The 19,989-nt window shown below is 41.3% G+C and overlaps 1 long non-coding RNA gene across 1 annotated transcript; it reads left to right on the forward strand.

The window, feature by feature from the left end:
• The first annotated feature begins 965 nt into the window (after positions 1 to 965).
• On the forward strand, positions 966 to 2,539 carry LOC131126487 (uncharacterized). Its single transcript, XR_009129166.1, has 3 exons — positions 966 to 1,176; positions 1,283 to 1,424; positions 2,454 to 2,539. It is a non-coding gene; the product is annotated as an uncharacterized LOC131126487 (long non-coding RNA).
• The last annotated feature ends 17,450 nt before the right edge of the window (positions 2,540 to 19,989 follow it).

The following is a 19,989-nucleotide window of genomic DNA, read 5'->3' on the forward strand; positions in this document are numbered from 1 at the left end:
TATGTCTTCAACTCACAAGCATTAAGTCATTAAGCAAACAACGGGAACAATAACAACTGTCTAGATGTAATTCAGCCTCGTTCCGTTGTTGACCTTGAGGTCGATGCCTCTCATCCGTGATGGAATGAGAGAAGTTTTACCTCAAATAGAAAAAAAAAAATCAAACTTTTCTCATCAATGGCCATCAGCACAAGGCTTTTGTTTACTCTCCAATGGCTCTCCACTCACTGCAATTAATTAACACTGCTTAATTTAGGAACATTCCAACAATTGGAACATTAGTTTATGCTAAATTAACAATGTCAACAATCTTTTATTCTGCCCGACAAAGCTGATTTAATGTGAAGTTTTCCCAAGTCAAACTTCACTATTAATAATTGCAACATGATTAAAAAATAAAGAGAATCATTGACTAAACATAACCTGGTCTTCACAACTTGTTAATTGTTGTTTCTATTTACCCATTCAAATGAGGGGAGATTGTTTGTTTCAACATCAAGAGCGCACAAAGTAAAAATACATGAGATGACAAAGCTTCTGCAAGAAAAAACAGAAACTCACAAAGAGAGAACAACCTCTTTGTTTTTAATTGCTTTTAGCTTCTCTGGTGCTGACAAACCATCATAAAAGATATCATCTTTAAATCTATTTAGCACTTTTCAACTGTAGGGGAGTCCAGGAGCAAATTGCATTCAAGCATCATCAAGTAAAGAAATGAAAATATAAATTAAATTGACTTCTAATGGCTCAAAAAAGTTCCAGGGAAAGCAATTGTGCTTTTGGAAGGGCTGTAAAATTGTCAATTAGAGTCATACTTCAAGGCTTATATACATTTAAGGGGGCTTTTCCCTCTGTCCGAGGATTAGCTGTCAATCAAAGAGCACCTGGGGCAATTTGCTATCTCATTAAGTCCTAATTAATGGAGGCAGGTATTAGGCCATCCTGTGGGCGCAAGCAGGCCGGGACTATTCTCTCATTATGACACCAACATTCCAAAGGAACTGATATTTGCAAAACGCTTCTGATGGGTTAGAATTCTCTTCACATCACGTTGGCATTGGAAAAAGTAAATGTGCCGCTAATTAGAATCCGTAGCATAGCAAATCTTTCACAGGTTTCTACGCAAGACAAGACAGACAAAAAGCGTGGAAACCGGCGCTACACAAGTTCATCAAGGTTTGCATGTTTGCCCTCTGGCTCTGCACCGTCTGCCTCTTGCATAAAGCTGTGCGTTTACGCCAGGGCAAAAATGTTTAGAGCACCTCAGCGTTTTATTTCCTAGATTTGTGACACCCGAGGTGATGCTTTCCTCTCCGGCGTGATGGAAGATGACAGCCCAAGGAACGGAAAACAAAGTGCGTGGGAGGGAAGAAGAAGAAGAAGGCCCTCCTCTGGGCCCTCTCACTGCCTGACTGTTTTTTCAGGTGTTTCTCATCACTTCTTATCATCTGCCATATAGAATACATACCAACAATAAGCCAACACAAATCAAATTAGAATGGTTATTGTCCAAATACACTCCTGATTCAAATTTTAAACACCAGTTGAAAAATTGCAAGAATCTACATTTTGCACTTTTATATCTTAAGGAGTATTGAAATGGAGCTTCAAAATGAAAGGAAGAAGCAGGAGTGAAACAACAAATATGGGTAAGCAAACAATCATTGAAGTGAAATAGAAATCTAAGACCTAAAATTTCACCCCCTCCCCCCAAAAAATTGAAATTACAACAAAAAAAGGACTCAGTAATAGGTAGCTGCATCATTCCTATTAATCACCACCTTTGGGTATGCCTGATGCCGGTGTTTCCAGGAGGCTAGTGGGAATGAACTCCAGGAGGTGAGGATGCCTGTCTGGAACTGATGTCCATTTTCAAGACTATTTTTGTCTCTCATCAGAGAATTAAGCTTTCTTCCACCTTTCAATGTCCCACATTTGGTGCTCCTGTGCAAATTTCAAATGGGCAATTTTGTGGTGTGGAAGACAAGGTCTTTTTAGAGGTTTTTTTTAAACCTTAAAACCAATGCCATCTGATAACCCTCAGGATTTTTTTTTTCAAGTTTAAAAAATTACTTGCTTCTGCAGCTCAGCAATCCAACCGCATTGAGAGAGAAAGCTTTTTTGCTTTCACAGTGTGAATACCTGACAGAAAATACTGAATCCACTTTTTTTATCCCTTTGCATTTTGAGGCTCCATAAGATCCAACATTGCAAAATGTAAATTCTTGCAGTTTTTCATCCATTCATCCATCCATTTTTATACAGCTCTTCCTCACGAGGGTTGCGGGCATGCTGGAGCGTATCCCAGCTGTCTTCGGGCGATAGGTGGGGTACATCCCGGTTGCCAGCCAATCACAGTGCACATATAGACAAACAATCATTCACACTCATATTCATACCTATGGACAATTTGGAGTCGCCTTAATCAACATTGCATCCTTTTCTCTTTACAGGGGTTGCCAGGGTTTTTGTGTTTAATTTTATTTCTACAATGTGAAACCGGTCAACAAAAATTAAAGTGCAGGCCCTGGGACTGCCCGACTACCATGACATGAGTCTGCAAGTTCTTTATTGCAACGTGTTGTGCTTCATTTTGTCTTTAAAAAATATCCAAAACTTGTCATGAACTTGTCTCATGTTCAAGGTCATCCTATACTCAGTCAATACAGATAGACTACTTCAAATCAAAGGTGAAGATGCTATCCCTTAGCTTGTATAAAGGGATATATCGCTAGGAAAATGGGCCCAATTAAAATTTGGGGGATGGCATGAAGGACTTGCCTCCGCCGCTGTCGTAAATCACAACCTTTTCTCATTTCCTCTCATTGTGTCAGCATGAATCGATTCCCGCCGCCACTGGCCTCGATATGCAACAAATAAAAAGTGAGTGACATCAAATTATTTCCCAGCTGATAGACGCTCGGCGAGCTTTGTCAGCGTTGTCACCTCTTTGGAGAGATGTCGCTAGTTTAAAATAATTGAAAGGAGGAAAAAAAAAACAACCAAACAAAAAAAAACACTAGGCAGCCATCGCTAGGAACGTTGGCACATGTAAGATTTCGGTCTTTTATCATCGCCATTTGAGTCATCTCCTTTTGAGGAACGGGAGTGTGTGTGTGTGTGTGGAAGGGGGGCATATTGCCATAATGCTGTCATGGACGCAAGATAAATAAATGAATACAAAAAGTGGAGAAATGAGGATGGTGAAATATGACTTCAAAGTCGCGACACTGACAGCTGGAGCGGCAGCAACATCTGAGCATCCTATGGTCGTCATTAAGGAAAGGAATGAAAAAACGAAGTGAAATAAACGCGTTTCCTGCATTATTTCTGCAGAGTCTCACGGGCAATGAAGAATATGAGTGGTGGCCTTTCAATGTCAGCAAGTTCAGGCCTTGTCGACATAGTTGCTAACAGACATGTATGGAAAAGTGTGAGGCTGGCCTTTTGTGAGTGTTTTTGTGTCGCATCATTAAACGTGCATCCAATCAGTCACACTCCCACTCCCACACCCCCGCGGCCCGTTACCCATCTGCCAGTCAAAACCACTGCACTTCATTAGAGACGCAGAGAGTTGGTGACAACTCCCTGCGGATCTGACCCACCCATGTACGCAAACGTAGGTGACGCCACCCTTCAAGAGGACATCAGCATGTGCTGCATCTTTTGTCATTGTCACTCGGCAGAGTGCAGACCTCCGCCAAGGCAGAAAAATCCTGTCATGATCTTCTGTGATACAGGTCAGTCTCTTTTTGTATTCCATGAGCTCACCATTTATGTTTAGCAGTGTTCCTCATTCCTTCTCTGCTTTGCCTATTCAGATGCTGACACCTCAGCATGCTGACACTGGGCGGAGTTGCTGGGCATCAGCAATTGTTTTTGATTAGTACCCGTCTTATGCACCTCACCTGCAAGCAGCCGGCACTGGATTATTCTCTATGGTTGCGCCTTCAGATCATGTGCTACGCAGTTTGCTACCACTTACCTACATATCTGGCCATCCTGCAGCCCGTCCAGCCCGACCAGCATGTGGTAGTTCCTTTAGTCCATTGTTTGTTGAGTGCAGTTCTTGTTTTTTTGGTTCCAGAGTCATCCCTAGTTTTTGCCTCATCTATGTTTTTCATTACGTGATCTTAAACTGCTTGGAATGTTCCTTTTTTCTATCATCCTGGGACCCAGTCACGCCAACAGAGCTTGACATTTGCGTCACAAAACAGTTTTCCATGAAAGAGTCAGTCCTCACAATCGATCTGCGTTATTTTATCAGTGTGTGCTGCCGCCTGCGTATTTGTTCCACATTATTTACACACGCAGATTACTTAAACTCAGAGCTAAGCTACAGTGGCAAAAAATATCCACCTCAGGTAAGAACTATGTAGATATACTAACTAATTACATAGCCTATTAGCACATTGTTTACATTTACATTAATGGTATTATACTGCAGCAGTATTATACTCAGGCTATCAAGAATCCCATCAAACCACCAAATGTAATACTACCAGTGAAGCCGATTATTATATGATAACTGTTATTATATGATAGCTATTAATATATTAATAACAGCTATGCGGAAGGGTGGATTGTGTTCATGTTTGTATGCTTGTATGCTTCCAACCACAATGTACTGTGTTCGTTAGCTGTATCGTCTACATCGAAAACCGACCAGAACTTGAGTCATGTCTATTTCTGGGTCATGTGATTGTTGTTAGCAACAATCTACATCGTTACAACATCGTTGTTGCTTGTTAAGAGTCAGTGTTTACAGTAAAAAAGAACAAAATTTTGCAGGCTTACTATTATTATCTTTGCTTGGACACATTTTTGTCACATTTGAGGGACTTTGCATTATTTGTTTATTTCTGTTTATTGATTGGACCGAAAGACATCTGTTTTTTACAGATATAGTTGATATAGATCTCTATCCATCAATTTTCTCACAAGGGTTGCGGGTATGCTGTAGCCTATCCCAGCTTTCTTTGGGCGAGAGGTGGGCTACACTCTGGACTGGTCGCAGAGTATCACAGAGCACATGTAGACAAACAACCATTTACGCTCACATTCATACCTATGGACAATTTGGAGTCGCACGGAGAGAACATGCACACAGAGATGCCTGAGCAGGGAATCCAACCCTGGTCTCCTAGCTGTGTGGCCTGGCCGTGCAGCCATACATTTAACATAATTCTCTTCTTGATGTCTTTTGACATGATCTCTTTTTTCAGTGCCTTTCAGCATGCTTGGGAATATGATGTGATACACTATCAAATTGTTCTGTCATTTTTTAATCGTGTTGGGCTAAATGTGAAATATTACTAGTACTTGGTAAATGGCTTTACTTGATATGTTAGGTAACTTAGAGGCGTTAGAAGCGTACTATAAAAGCATGGACCTTTATCTGAAACCGCAGTTAAATTCAAGGGCTTGGCCCACAACAAGGTTTATGCATTAGTCTCTGAGTCAGCTGTCATTTAAAACCCATTTACAAATGAAATTAATGGGATGTATGTTTTTACTTTTACCAAACTAATGGGCTTTCTTGAAGTAAATCTGTTGTGTGGCAAAGAAAGCCTATCCTGCTAATAAGATTAGAATTTAAAATATTCATTGGAAAATGCCTAAATAATAAAAGAGGTGTATTAAAAAATGACTCCCTTCAAATTCCATCCATGCCATGAATGTTTTAAGGCACATTATTCTAAGTACCACCAACAAGCCATTTCACTGATTTTCACACTGCTCATTCCGTACGTGTTCAACACGAGTCCTTATGAGTAACTAATGGGCCACTTTGACAGCAAGGTGAACCAGCACATCCTCACTCTGTGCCCCCTTCAATGCCTGGCTGGCTGTAAACACAGAGACAGGGACCAAAAACAGCACTGGGGGTCAATAATTTAAGGCACTTGTGGCTAATTATAATCCATCACCCTGTGGTGTGCATAAAATGTCAAATGTCAGGCCACTGGGGCAGGATCCGTCATGTGATTCCTACTCTTGGGAAAGAATTAGTTTGGTGACACATCATCATAATTTAATGCGTTTTTAGGAACTCTTAGCCGTGAGAAAAAAGAGAGGGATGAAGAATGAGATGGATATTACAATAAATTATGGAGCACCTTAACAGTGCAATCTGTCTTAGGGAGACATGATTGCCTCACTGCTCTGGATTGATGATGCACTCTTTAGAGGGGGGCCTTGAGGAGGATGCACAGGCTTCAACGGAAATCAGGTCCGGTCCCAAACACACCAGAGGTCTCGTCTATAAAATATAAAACAAGGCGTTGAGTGTAGTATTATCCTGACAAAGACAGTACAGCGCTTGAATATTATTATTATGTATTTGATAAGGCCACTCAATCACCTTTCTTGTATTCATGATGCCATTATTGCCAAATAATATACTTTTACGGGCCTCCAACTCTCCAACCAGTATGTCCACGTTCATTTCTGTGAACTTCATCTTTGTCATCTTTTCCCCAGCCATGATTCCGAATGACAGAACAATGCAATTAAGGGTGGTTAAATATGGATGCCACATTCACGAGTTGCATTGCATTGACTTCTCTCAGAATATGGAGAGGATGTGACATTAGGTGGGTTTACGTACGCAAACTTCTACTCAAGGTGAGATTTAGAAAATACAAATTGCATGAACATCAGAACATTTTTGTACGAAAATAGATTAGAGTTTTCTGCCGAGGTCAGAATTCCATGCATAGTTTTATAGATGAGATCCCAGGACGTAAGCCTACTTCGCAGCTCGGGAGAATCTTGCATCTCCAGCAGGGGGGCTTACCCCCATGAGCAAGGAGGGCTTTGGCTGTCTCAGCTTCTCAGGATCAGAGGCGAGAGAGCAGGGGACACTTCATTTGCTGGGTTGTGAGAATGCTGGAGAGGAGGTGTTTGTGCAGCCGGGGTCGAGAAAAAGCAGTTGACGGTGCATGCTGTGTGCTGTTTTATTCAGCATGGTGCTCGCTCCTGAGGCTCTCTCAGCTTTGCCTGTCCCCTCATGGCAAAGGGTGGCCTGGATCAGCATTTTAACCAGGAGGGTGCGAGACAGGATGTGTTTATCCTGCAGTGCATCAGCAATTCATGAGCTGTGTGGGACGCAAAAAAAAAATCACTATTTGGAAATGTATGTGAATCCTCTTTTATCCCTCGATCCCAGGCACCACTATGAAACAGAAGATATAAATGTTCTCTATGGCAGCCCCTAGTGACCGGGCCCTGACAGTGCAGACCTAAAGGAAGTAAACGACCCTTAAGGACGGTGAAGAGGGAGCAGAATGGAAACGAGTGCAGCGCTTGAAGGATGAAGTAGAGATCAGAGGAGGGGAGAAGAGAAGGCATAAAAGCTGTGAAGGGGTGAGGAAGAAAAACATTATCAGCGGGAAGGACAGCGGGGGGAGTGGGGGTGGAGTTTGGAGGGTGCGTTTGGAGGATTAAGACATAGCGCCTTGCTGAGCCACACAGAGGTGGGCGATGTGGTCATCTGACAAACCGCAAGCACAGACGAGCCGCTGGTTTGATGTCGCCACCTGTCAAATGCCAACTGGCGATTAAAGCTATCTCTGATCTGACCTAGAGATGCATCACGGTCATCCTCCTTGCCTGATTTTTTTTTTGAAGCGCCAGCTAGCATTTGAGGCGCTCGCCCTTGCTGCCTACTATAAAAATACAGCTGAAGTTCAACTTAAGTTAAAGTGCTCTGCAAAATCATTTAACATTTTTTAAATCAGCATCTTCAGTGGCAGTGCAGTTTGTCCATGTGATGCTATTGTACATGGGTTGTGAAAGGAACATATTCCTAACAACTCTGGTGGAACTAAATATACTTATCTTTATGTTTGAAGTACAGTGCTCATCATTCATATTATTCATTCATTCATTTTCTATACCGCTTATCCTCATGAGGGTTGCGTGCGTGCTGGAGCCTATCCCAGCTCTCTTCAGGTGAAAGGTGGGGTACAACCTGGACTGGTCGCCAGCCAATCACAGGGCACATATAGACAAACAACCATTCACACTCACATTCATAAATATGGGCAATTTGGTATGTTTTTGGAATGTGGGAAGAAACCGGAGTCCCCGGAGCAAACTCCACATATGGCCGAGGGTGGAATTGAACTCGGGTCTCCTAGCTGTGTGGGGGTTGGGGGATGTATATATCATGTTGGTGCCATTTTTTTAAGACAGGCGAGTCGGTGCTTCAGGCTGCACGGTGGAGAGTGGTTAGTGCGCAGGCCACACAGCTAGGACACCGCGACCATCGTGAGGATAAGCTGTATATAGAAAATGGATGTTTGGATGGAGTTGGTGCTTCACTACCAGGGTGATCATCTACTGCAGGGGTGATTGATCACGAACTATTGGTAGATCGCCAACGTAGTTTGGGTCACTTTGATAGTATGATATCAGTCAGCTGACTTTACTCTATGTGTTGTCTTCTGTTTCATAAACTATTATTTCAGGAAGAGTTGCGTTCAGCTGCATTGTCTTTTACGTGATCATTTTCATTTCTTATATATCAATATTGTTTGATAAGAAATGCTAACAGGATGTAATACATTTGTACAATTGGCAACTCCAAATTGTCCATAGGTATAAATGTGAGCGTGAATGGTTGTTTGTCTATATGTGCCCTGTGACTGGCTGGCGACCAGTCCAGGGTGTACCCCGCCTTTCGCCCGAGGACAGCTGGGATAAGCTCCAGCACCCCCGCGACCCTTGTGAGGATAAGCGATAGAAAATGAATGAATGAATGAATCAATAAATACAATGACATAAAATAAACAAAAATAGTCAATCAACTGGTCAAGATGATCTCCATGATGCAGATGTCTTGGTTGACATGCCAAACTTCCTCAGCCACCCCAGAAGGTACAACCGTTGTTGGAAAGTGTGTGGTGTTGAGTGTCAATCTAAAGTCCTCGGTGATGTGGACCCAGAGGCACTGAAAGCTGCTCATCCGCTGCAGAGTTCAGCTCATAATAGTAATACTAATAATTTGGTGTCAAATTACTGCATTACTGCATAACTCCATGGTTCAGCCTCCTTCCTTCCTTGCTCCCCTCAAATCACTATTTCCTCAAGAAAAAAAGCATGACTACGACTATGATTATTATTACTATTATTTCAAATTACAGGTTAAATCATCATACAAGTGTTTTCTCCATTGACAAGCATTTTATTTGTCAGTTTTCTGTATTTTCAGGTGCAGTGTTTTTGAGGAGCATATCCAGCGATCCCTATTATTTGCAAATCACTCCCATAGCATCACTCCCTGGATGACACCTTCAGATACAAGCAGAAGGCATTTCACAAACCAACTGCTGTGCCATGTAAAGAATTCCACTTTGAAAAAGGCCCACTTTCATCACAAATGAATGGCACAAAGATTGTTATTCTACAAGTTAGTCGCATTTGCGAGAAAAAGTGCCAAAATATCTCGCTCAGCCCAACTTTTGAACACGATATTCTCGCCCCAAACACAGTCGGAATGAAAAAGTGGTGTGAACTCGAGCCAGGCCCCAGAGCGAAGAGTGGTGGCGCGTGTGCATCAGCTTGCAGCATTTGTTCCATCGCTTATCTCCACTCTGGTGCATGTAGCGCACCATGTTGTGTGACATGTGGAACAAGCCTGTGCTGACTGAATGACAGATTGCATTTTTGGCTATTTTCACTACTACGACACAGACGACAGGGAAGTTGCATGGAATCGTAAGATTTCCAACAAAGTGTGGTCATGTTTTTTTGCATTTATCAGTGCAGCCTTCTGTGCTGACGTGTAGTGGAGCATTTATCCAACAAGGCGTGTTATTATCTTGTGGCTGTGTCAGCTCTATCCCACCGGCTGATATGAAGCAATAGAAACATTTGCAGTTCTATTCGATGGTGCCAACCAATCAGCCAATTACACCACTGTGTGTCCTTAGGAGGATGCTGCTGGTCCGATGCAATTTCATTGACCATGAAGAGTGATGAAGTGCGGATATAAGCTGTCATACATTTGCAGTGCCAGCAGTTATTGCAGCATTAGATCAATCCCTTCAAGACTGCTTTGTCCTGGAGTGAAACTGCTGGCCCTTCTTCATCTTATGTTCCCCCGAGTTGTTTAAAAAAAAAACATTGAATGTGTTTTTTGAATTTACTTCCATTAATCCAACGTATAATCCACCACCTCGATCTTCTCAAGAAGATAGAAAGTGTACTTGGATATCCCGACGTACGTGTTACCACACACAGGTTCTGCAAATTTTTGGAAAACTTTTTGCCTGTGGCCAGCATGTAGAGGATGTACTCGGGGTACGTAGTCGACATAGAGGGGTTGCAGGTGTGTCGTACTTATGGAGATTCCTGATACCTACCTGTGTGCTGCTCACCATTTGTCAAAAATTGGCTGTCTTAATAAGACTGTCGTATGTTTGAGAAGTTACAGACATGTGTGGGCATCGTACGATGCTCTTGCAGCTCACTCACTTTAATTGAAGATGTGCATTCTGGCTTCCTATATCGCTGTCGATTTTTAAAATATTACTTTTCTAGTAATTATAAATCATAACTTGTGAATTTACATGCATACACACACAATGATTTCAGATAGTGGTTATGATTACATATATCCATCAATCCATTTTCTATGCCTAGGTCTTGTCTATGCTGGAGCCTATCAAAGCTGTCTTCAGGCGAGAGGCGGATACATCCTGAACTGATCGTTTGTGATATTTTTTTAATGTTGACTGGTAACATATTTATTGGTGACAAATTAATCCGTAATGTTCTACACTGATGCAGAGGTGGACCTTGTAGGACCTGCAGACCACATTTGATATTCCCTTTCTTACTGCAGCATCATTTGAAGTGTGGTTGGGGTGTCCTCGGACAGGTGTTGTTTGGGATATCAGCAACGGTGCTTAGACTGTCAACAGATGAAGATGAACATATTCGGGAATAAGATATGGCTGCTCTCTGGCCGCTGGCAACCTTGGATCACCCAGGACTTTTTGTGGTGCTGGCAGCCCATCATCATTCTCCTCAAGAATCTCCGCACCAGGCTATATGCACTTCCTTGCATTTGTGGTGGAAATGTACAGGTCGTGGGACAAAGTCCGGGTCCCCCACATAGAATAGAAAAGAATACAATTGCCACCTAGGGGCATGAAGCACTTTTTTAATGTCATGCCACAGCATCTCAATAGGTTTCAGGTCAGGACTTTGACTAGGCCTCTCCAAAAGTCTCCATTTTGCTTTTCTTCAGCCATTCAGAGGTCAACTTGCTGGTGTGTCTTGGATCATTGTCCTGCTGCAAAGCCCAAGTTGGCTTAGCTTGAGGTCACAAACATTCATCCATTAATCACAGCAAGTTTTCCAGGTCCAAAACAGCCCCATATACTCATAACCCATACCACCATATTTTAATGTTGGTATGATGTTGTGCTTCTGAAACCTTCATGTCAGATGAAATGGAGCACACATAATCCAAAAAGTTCAATTTTTTCCAGTCTTGGAACTGTTCTTGCCCACCTTAACTGAGGCAAGTGAGGCCTGCAGTTCTTTTGATATTGTTGTGGGGCCTTTGGTGACCTTGATGAGTTGTCGCTGAGCTCTTGGAATCATTTTGTTTGGCCGGCAACTCCATGTGGATAATGTCTCTCACTGTGGTTTGATGGAGTCCCAAATTTTTTGAAATGGCTTTGTTACTTGTGGGTGTCGGCTGGCTCAGTGTGACAGGTTGTCTTGCTGCTTGTCTGCTCGCCCACCCTTCCGTTGGGGTTGGGGAGGCTGCTCCAGCTTTTTCAAAAATTTTGCATTCAGGTGCATGACATAACTCCTGGGACACAAGTTGCTGCTGCATTCAGGGGCACTTGAATGCCTACACATACACATGCAACCCAAAATATGTGATACATTTCAAAAAGGTGTTTGCATTGTTTTGTTACATAAAACAAGTCTGCCTATACAGTCCTATAATTACCCATTGTAATTTTCTTAAAAGTAATGTGAAAATATCGTCTCGTGTTGTTCTTGTGACCCCAATATCGTGACTAAACATCTCGTCTCGTGACCTTCCTACTTGTTTTTGTATTATTGAAGCTGCAGGGGGAATTGCAGATGACTGACTTCTCTTCAAAACAACTGCAATGTCTTTACTATAATTGAATGACGCTGCTGCATCTAAAATGAAAAAAACAAACAAACATTGGATTTATTTCTGCCTGTAAGAGGTGAGAAAGGAGGAGAGCTGGAAGCTGATTTGCGGCCAAGACACTTTTGAAAGAAATCAATAGAGAAAATGTAAATATATTTTTTTCCTGTACCTCAAACTGCCACTGATGTGAATGTATATTTATGTGAGTGGCATAAGTAATTTAATTCTCCACTTTATTGTATTTTTAAGGCTAACCCCGAGGGAAAGTTGGCAAGCTGGAAATCACATTTTGAGTGAGGGTCCTCCTGTTATCTGACAATGATAGACTTTCAGATCATCGTGGGGTATACTGTATATACACTCTCTACTGTCTTTACAAATATGAGTTTTTCCTACAAGACTACCAAATATATTCTGCAGCAGGGATCTGGAATCTCAGGTTGTCGTGAGGTGTTCCAAAATCTAAAATCAAAGCAGAAATAAAGGCTGAGAGATGAAAGCGCAGCGAGTGATCACGAGTGTGTGCCTGCTGCCTGCACCCCTCGTCTTCTTCTCCTTGCTCTCACTTTGAAAAGCGAAAACATCATGCCATTGCCTCCCCCACCACCACCCACCATAGCCACACCTTCACCACATTTTTCTACATTTGGCGGGCTGATGCGGTGAATAAAGCGGGGCTCGTGCAGAGACGTGATCAATGGCAGTGCGATGAATTGAAATAGGGCATAATCAAGTAGTTTCGCTATTTTTTATAATAAAAATAAAATTCCACCTTAGCTTATTATATTAAATCTGAATATACTGTGCAGTATGCCAAAAAATGTATTCACTTTATGCAAAGATTGTAAGAAGGGATGAAGAAAAAGCCAACAGAAACCTTCCAACATTGTTGGGGAAATAAAAACTAGGGATGAGTCTGATACTACGACTTATTCTATGAAGTCATCATAAAAAAGAGCATTCTGCAGCACAAGAGCATCAAGCATTCTGCATGTATGGCTGACATAAGCATGTAAAAATATTACACCCCCTCAATGCACCTTGCAATCTTAAACTTAAACTTGCTTCTGCATGCTTTAAAAAAGTCAGCTGGAAAACTGCTTGTAGAACTGAACACGGTGCTTTTGAGAAAAATACAGTCAACAAAACTGACAGATTATTTGCCATGTTTGCATGAATCACCAACTTCACACGGATCATTAAAAAATAATTCAACAATAAAGTCTCAAGGATCAATTACACACATACACACTATAACAACTTCAGATCAATCCATGTAAATTTCAGTCTTAAAATAATGTACAGGTTGTACAGGCCCTGCCCATTTTTGGTTAAACCACACTCTCTTCCGGTTTATACCTCGCCCACTCTGAATATGGATACAATACAATTCATTTAGATTGCTGAACTGATACAGATACAGGTGTACTCTCTCATTCGTAGTGCAAACTACTGGTAACATTCATCATGTTCTGGGGTTAAAATCATATAAGATATAAAGACAAGGTCAACTCATATAATGTCAATAAGTACTATACCACATCATGTGTCAAACATGGTATATTTTATGTGGCATAAACTGGACAAATTTGTTACTTTTTCCTTTCTTAAAGTCCCACTTTCTGAAATAATCACCTATCACCAAAGGCTTCATTTGCTTTGGATCACAGAGTTTCCATCCTGCATGTCACATCAGCACCTCAGGGGACTAATGTTTAATACGTCTTGGTGCATTTGTGGTTTTAGGTAGAAAACACAACGCCACCTTGTCACAGATGGCACGTTTGTGCTGCTGGCTGTAAAGCCCCCTACCACTATTGTCATGTTGTAGTCATGGTTGATGGTTGAGAGGCTCCAAAAAAAAACACACACACACACACACACACCGCCTAATCTTCTATCCAAGATCACAACCACTGAACCACATCTTTGTTTCCTCCCCCTCAGAGCTGTCAGTAACAAAGAAGAAGATGAGGAACACAGTGGGACACTCAAGGAGAACAAGATGGCATGAGCCGCCGCTCTGTGAGCTCCGTCTGAAGATGACCGGAGAGGAAACGTGGTTGGGAAATTACGATGGCCGACAAGGGCACACATCCAAACACTCCAAATACAGAAGCTGCAAATTAAAAATGCTGCAATAACATAAACGCTGCAGGTTTGGAGTGTTTGAATGTTGTTCTGTGTTTGTCGACCACCCCATAAAATAGATTGAAAAGAAGCTTTTACAGTTTGATGGTCCCACTGGGCAAGAAATTGCATGTCATCAGACGAGTAGATTATTCCAAAACAATACATTTATTAAAGCAATTGTAAAAAACATTGTCAAACATACTTGACAGTGCTTTCAAAATAGGTTGTAGAAAGCTCAACATGGGGGAGGGTGTACCTCCCTCAAAGCTTAACTAGGAAATAATGAGTCCGAAAGTATCGTCATTTTGCACAGCTTGCTGTTTTCTTCAATACCCCCCTCTGTTTCACTTTGCCCGACTTGCATGAGGAGTGACAGCTTCTCTGCTCAAGTGGAGGCATCCTGCTGGCATCCCGAAACCCCCAAGTCCATAACTACTGCAGAGCTGCTAACTTCATTTCATAACAAGGAGGCTGCACAAACTTGGACCACATGCTAACAGGACGCTAACTGAGAGCTGTGGTACTGGACCTGCCAATCATGAGTATAAGCACATTTCATCATTTTGATTGTTTTATATGTTGTTCTAGAAAGTTATTTATCATTATTATCATTATTATCATTATTATCATTATTATTATTATTATACAGGCCCCAACCTCAAGGTCACCATGCAAATAGATTTTTTTTGTTTTTGACTCAAACCTGAATTTAATTAGATGTATATCTTGGAGAAAATGGGAAACAAATCGTAGTGCATTCATTCATTCATTCATTTTCTACTGCTTTTCCTCACGAGGGTCGCGGGGGTGCCAGTCTTCGGGCGAGAGGCAGTGTACACCCTGGACTGGTCGCCAGCCAATCACAGGGCACATATAGACAAACAACCATTCACACTCACATTCATACCTATGGACAATTTGGAGTGGCCAATTAACCTAGCATGTTTTTGGAATGTGGGAGGAAGCCGGAGTACCCGGAGAAAACCCATACAACGTTTTGCCCAAAGGAGATTGATTGACAATAGCCAGTCAAAACGGCAAATAAAATTGGCAAGTTCCCCCTAGCCTATCAGGGCTGTTGTGGCTCTATATTTAGCAGGTTTAACATACTAATTAGTGACTTATTCCAGCTGCACACGTCCTCAACTGTCACAAGACTATATGGCACCCTCTACTGGTAGAAGTAGTAAATACTATAACAAACACAACGGAGCAGCATTAGATCACTCTTCTACACCACAAGGACACAGAACACAATGTGCATTCATATGCTGTAAAAGAAAAAATCACTGAAAAAAACATTTCCAAGAATTTGCGAGTCTGCAAAAGGTGAACCACAACGTAAGGAGGAAACCCTGTAAAACTCCTTGTCATTCATTAATTCTACTTTTGTTTCTAAATAATAATAATAATAATACTGGTACAATTCCATTTTCCAAGGGACAGTTGGCAAGCCTACATACAAATAAAAAACCTTGGCAGTTGTGAATGTGACCGAGCAAAGTGTCATATTTTTTAGCTGCCAGATAGCCAAAATTGCCTAATTGTTGGACTGGATTATTTGTCACTTTTGTGGTGTCAAAAAAGTACATGCCCATCTATCCCGGTGGCACCATTAATAGTTGTAAAAGTCTAAAGGTGATAAAAGCAATACCTTTACGGCTATCACCCCAGTTACAAGCCATTGAGCCCCTCAAGGTACAATGATGCACTTTTAGGTTGCTATGGATTCAGCACCAACTCCTCTGCCTCTCTCCACGGTGCTGAAATATTACAGCCCTGCAGTGTCTCTTGCTTCTGGCTGACACTTGCAAACCCTCTGGAAGAAAGAAAAACTGCCAGGAGACAATTGTAGTGTTTGTTGCCAAGCAGGCACGCTAATTAATTTGTGCAACATGAAAGGAACGTGAACCTGACTCGCTGCTAAGCACTCAACAGAAAAAAAAGCAGCAGAAAGTTGGAGCTGATGAATGGTTTTTAATGTGCTTTTGCTGTTTATTTCCACTTTTAGGCATTAGTGAGATGTATTTGAGTGTCTGAAGGAGCTCTGCTAAGTATACTTTTAATTAGCGTGACGGGGAGAGGTGGGATTTTTGGAATGAATTAAATTGGGGGATGAAGTTTGGAGACAAACTGGGCGTAAAAGGTCTTTAATTCTCTTTTCATTGTGCCTCAATAGCCGTCATCCCTTACTAGTGACGGTAGGTACAGTTGCACAAATCCTGAGTGTATTTTGTCCTTTGCGACATCTTATCTGCAACACAAACAAAGAGGCAGTCCCTTTTGTGTGTTCCAGATAAATGAGTCGTCCGGGACTGGCAAAGTGCAACTGTGTGTTCTGCAGAGAGGTCACGACAATCGTGCGTTCCCACATGTGTGTGAGGTGTTGACAGATGCGGCGTCAGCAAGCCTGGCTGTGCACCAAGCTATTACTTAATTCATTGACATTTCTTGTAATTGCTGCAGGGCAGGAACACACCGTCTAATGGGATTAGATTAGGGAAATACAATGATGAGTTGACTTAGGCTCTGTGTAAAAACCAAAAGCACTGCCAACAGATGAGTGTCGCCCAGTGGCAGGAAAATGACAATTTAGCACAATCAAAAACAACACAATGCATGCACCTGATGCATGTACAAATAAAATTAAACCATTACCATTATCATTGCACAATTGAAAATGGTGAAAATACTCCATTCATTTCATGTATTATTTTATTTGATTGATTAAATATGTGTTTACAAATAAATAATAAAAAAATGCCATATTATATATTTGCATAGTGTATATTTAGGTATTGTTAAGGCCCTCATTGTCAGTAATAATCAATTTCTAAGCTTTTAATTCAGAATACATGGCTAGTCTTTAGTGTTTATGTGTCATCCTTGTGTTGATAAGTATGAATAGGACCTCCCCCCGCTCCCCCCTTTTCCTGGTTCATCACGGCGGTTTAGCCACAGAAATGGCCTGTCAGGGCTCTTGCAAATGTCGATGAGCAGATAATGACACGTTGAAAGCTCTGAACCACCAGCTTGTCACCTACTGGTAATTGGTTCTTCCACCGGTTTATTGTCTCCAGCTGCACTGTTCATCACTGATAATCCCCTTTTAGAAGCAGAGAAAGATAAATATGAACATTTTCATATGCATTGCGGAGGGAGAGGAGGCAGCTGCTTATTAGCCAGGTGCTGAGGGAGGGGGAATAACTCGTCATTTTTTCCTCCCTAATAAGACAAACAAGTGTGTGTAGGGGAACACTTGTTGCTTTTCACTCATGTGTAAATATGTATTTTTAAACCAGACCAAAAACAATAGTGAAAGCAAAATCATTGGGTCATGACCTCGCTTATTAAATTAAAATGCATCATGACTACAAAGTGACTCCCTTGGGAAGAAGCAACAGTCGAATTGATTTAAATAGTTGGAGAGAACACATGGCTATACTTTATATCTTATCTGGACAGCGATGTTCCCAACTGTGTGCGTGCTGGGGAATATAACCCGAGCAATCCTCGAGCTGTTTCAATATTTCTAAGCATAACGACTTTTGGCATTGAGAAGATTGCATTCAGAGTCTAAGCTCGAAATCAACGCTGCTCAAGTTTAATCTGCTGTGAAGGCACACACGCACACACACACACACACACACACACATACAATCTGCTAGTCAATATGGGCATGTGTGTTAGCTGAACATTTGCACCTGGATGCTATTTGTGCATTTTGGGCCCTATTCTCCTGTTTGCGCTGAAGTGCTTTTTTGGAGTTACGCGCTTTTCTCTTATTTGTATTTGCTGATCCAGACTCCTGACGCCTATCACATGTGGCCATGTACGCAAGTTGTGAATGAGGTGGGCTTATGTGATTCATTGGTAAAATGTAAAATTTTGTGTCTAAAATATGAGACATTGTGAGTTACTTTTTCATCTGATTGCAACCAGATAAAAATACCGTAAATTACGATGTGTAAGCTGCACTGGTGTATAAGACGCTATGTTGTTATAAAATAAAAAGCATATCGTGGTGAACACAACTCCATGAGGACCAGGCAGCTCTTTATTTGACAGAAGGCAATCATGAGCTATGAAACAACAAGCTTAGCAACCCATTGGAAATTGCAGGAGGTCTGACTCACTCTCATCTAACAAAGAACACTAAACTCATCACACAGCAACTTAACACTCAAAAGGCTTTCCTATAATGTATTTTGAATGAGAAAAACATTTCATTGCATTTAATTGGTATGTGAATTTCACCAAGACGTATATTTAACTACATTGTGTTTCACTTCATAGCCTGTTTACCTGGGCTTTTTGAGCGAGTGAGTGTCGTCATGATGACGTGAGTGTGTGTACATACTCTACAACCAGAGCGTCTTCTTCCTGACTGGATCCAAATAGTAACTCCAATGTTAAAAATTTGATCCACTTGTTATATAGTGGAGCAACGTTTGAAGTTATGTGTGATGTTCATGGTTCTGTTGAGTCCAACTGTTGCTAGGCTTTGGTTGTGTGTAGGCGTGATCGAGGAGAGTGACAGTTGGCTATTTTTATTTGCCTGCTAGGTTCTTGTTGATCTTTATGACATGGTTGTGGCCACAGCCAACAGCAACCTGTTTTGTTCCATAAAGCAATTGTTGATTGATTACCTACTCATCCTTTTTAGAATGCCTGACAGACACTCCAGTATGTACGTTCTATTAAACTGTCGCAAATGGTTCAAATTGTCAGACCGTTAATGATAACAGCTGAAAATAACATTTGTGCTCCTTTTTTACAAACGTGACACGGAGCGTTTGTTGAGCATACAGAAGACTGGCTGTGCGTATGCACACACACTTTACCTTTTGTAGATGTTTAATGATATCATGAAGAAAGAATCCACGTGTATATGCCCACCACTTTGTATAGAAAGAAGCTTTGCTATGGATCATAAGATAAAGCTTTTGGATTTTGTATAATATTCTCAATAGGGTGAAAAACTGTTGTCATGACCTTATACTGTATATTACTTACATAGTACATACCTTGAGATTTTTTTACAGGTAACAAAATGCTTCCAAAGACCAATTTTGTGGTGCATTGTCAATTGTTTTAGTTGCCAGCATGTTTAAAAGCAACAGACGGTTTTAGTAAGTTTGTCGAACAATCTGACTCCAGCTATTTGTTCTTCCACAGACCAAACAGTAGCCATTAATTAATTAAACTCAAAATGTTTCCAAAGACCAATTTTTGGATTAATGTAAGCATTTTTTGGTGTAATTTTTACTCATTTTAGGTGTTACAAGTCAGCATGGGTGTACGGTTCAAAGCTTGAGATGCTGTTAGGTGGTTGAGGAAGCAAGCTTGTCAAACAAGAGCTCTGTATGAAGATTTATCTGGCTCCTCCCATTCATTATTCCATAGACAAATGGTAGCTATGAATCATGCAAAGTACTACCCTCCCACTTTGTGACCAAGTCTGACCTTATGATTAATTTACTGTGGATTCAAAGTTAAGCCCCATTAGACTTTTAACGATTGCTTACCAGCTGTGTTGCTGACACCACAAAAAAAAGTCAGCACTGTAAAAGAAATCGATTACATCATATGCGTTTTCATGACACTGATGATTGGATGGCAAAGCAATCTTTGACCTTTTGCAAGCAGGCTGGAGGCATGCTCCTTTAACAAGCATCAAGCAGGATGAAAACATCCTGAAAACT

Source organism: Doryrhamphus excisus, chromosome 3, assembly GCF_030265055.1.
Source record: "Doryrhamphus excisus isolate RoL2022-K1 chromosome 3, RoL_Dexc_1.0, whole genome shotgun sequence".
NCBI lineage: Eukaryota > Metazoa > Chordata > Actinopteri > Syngnathiformes > Syngnathidae > Doryrhamphus > Doryrhamphus excisus.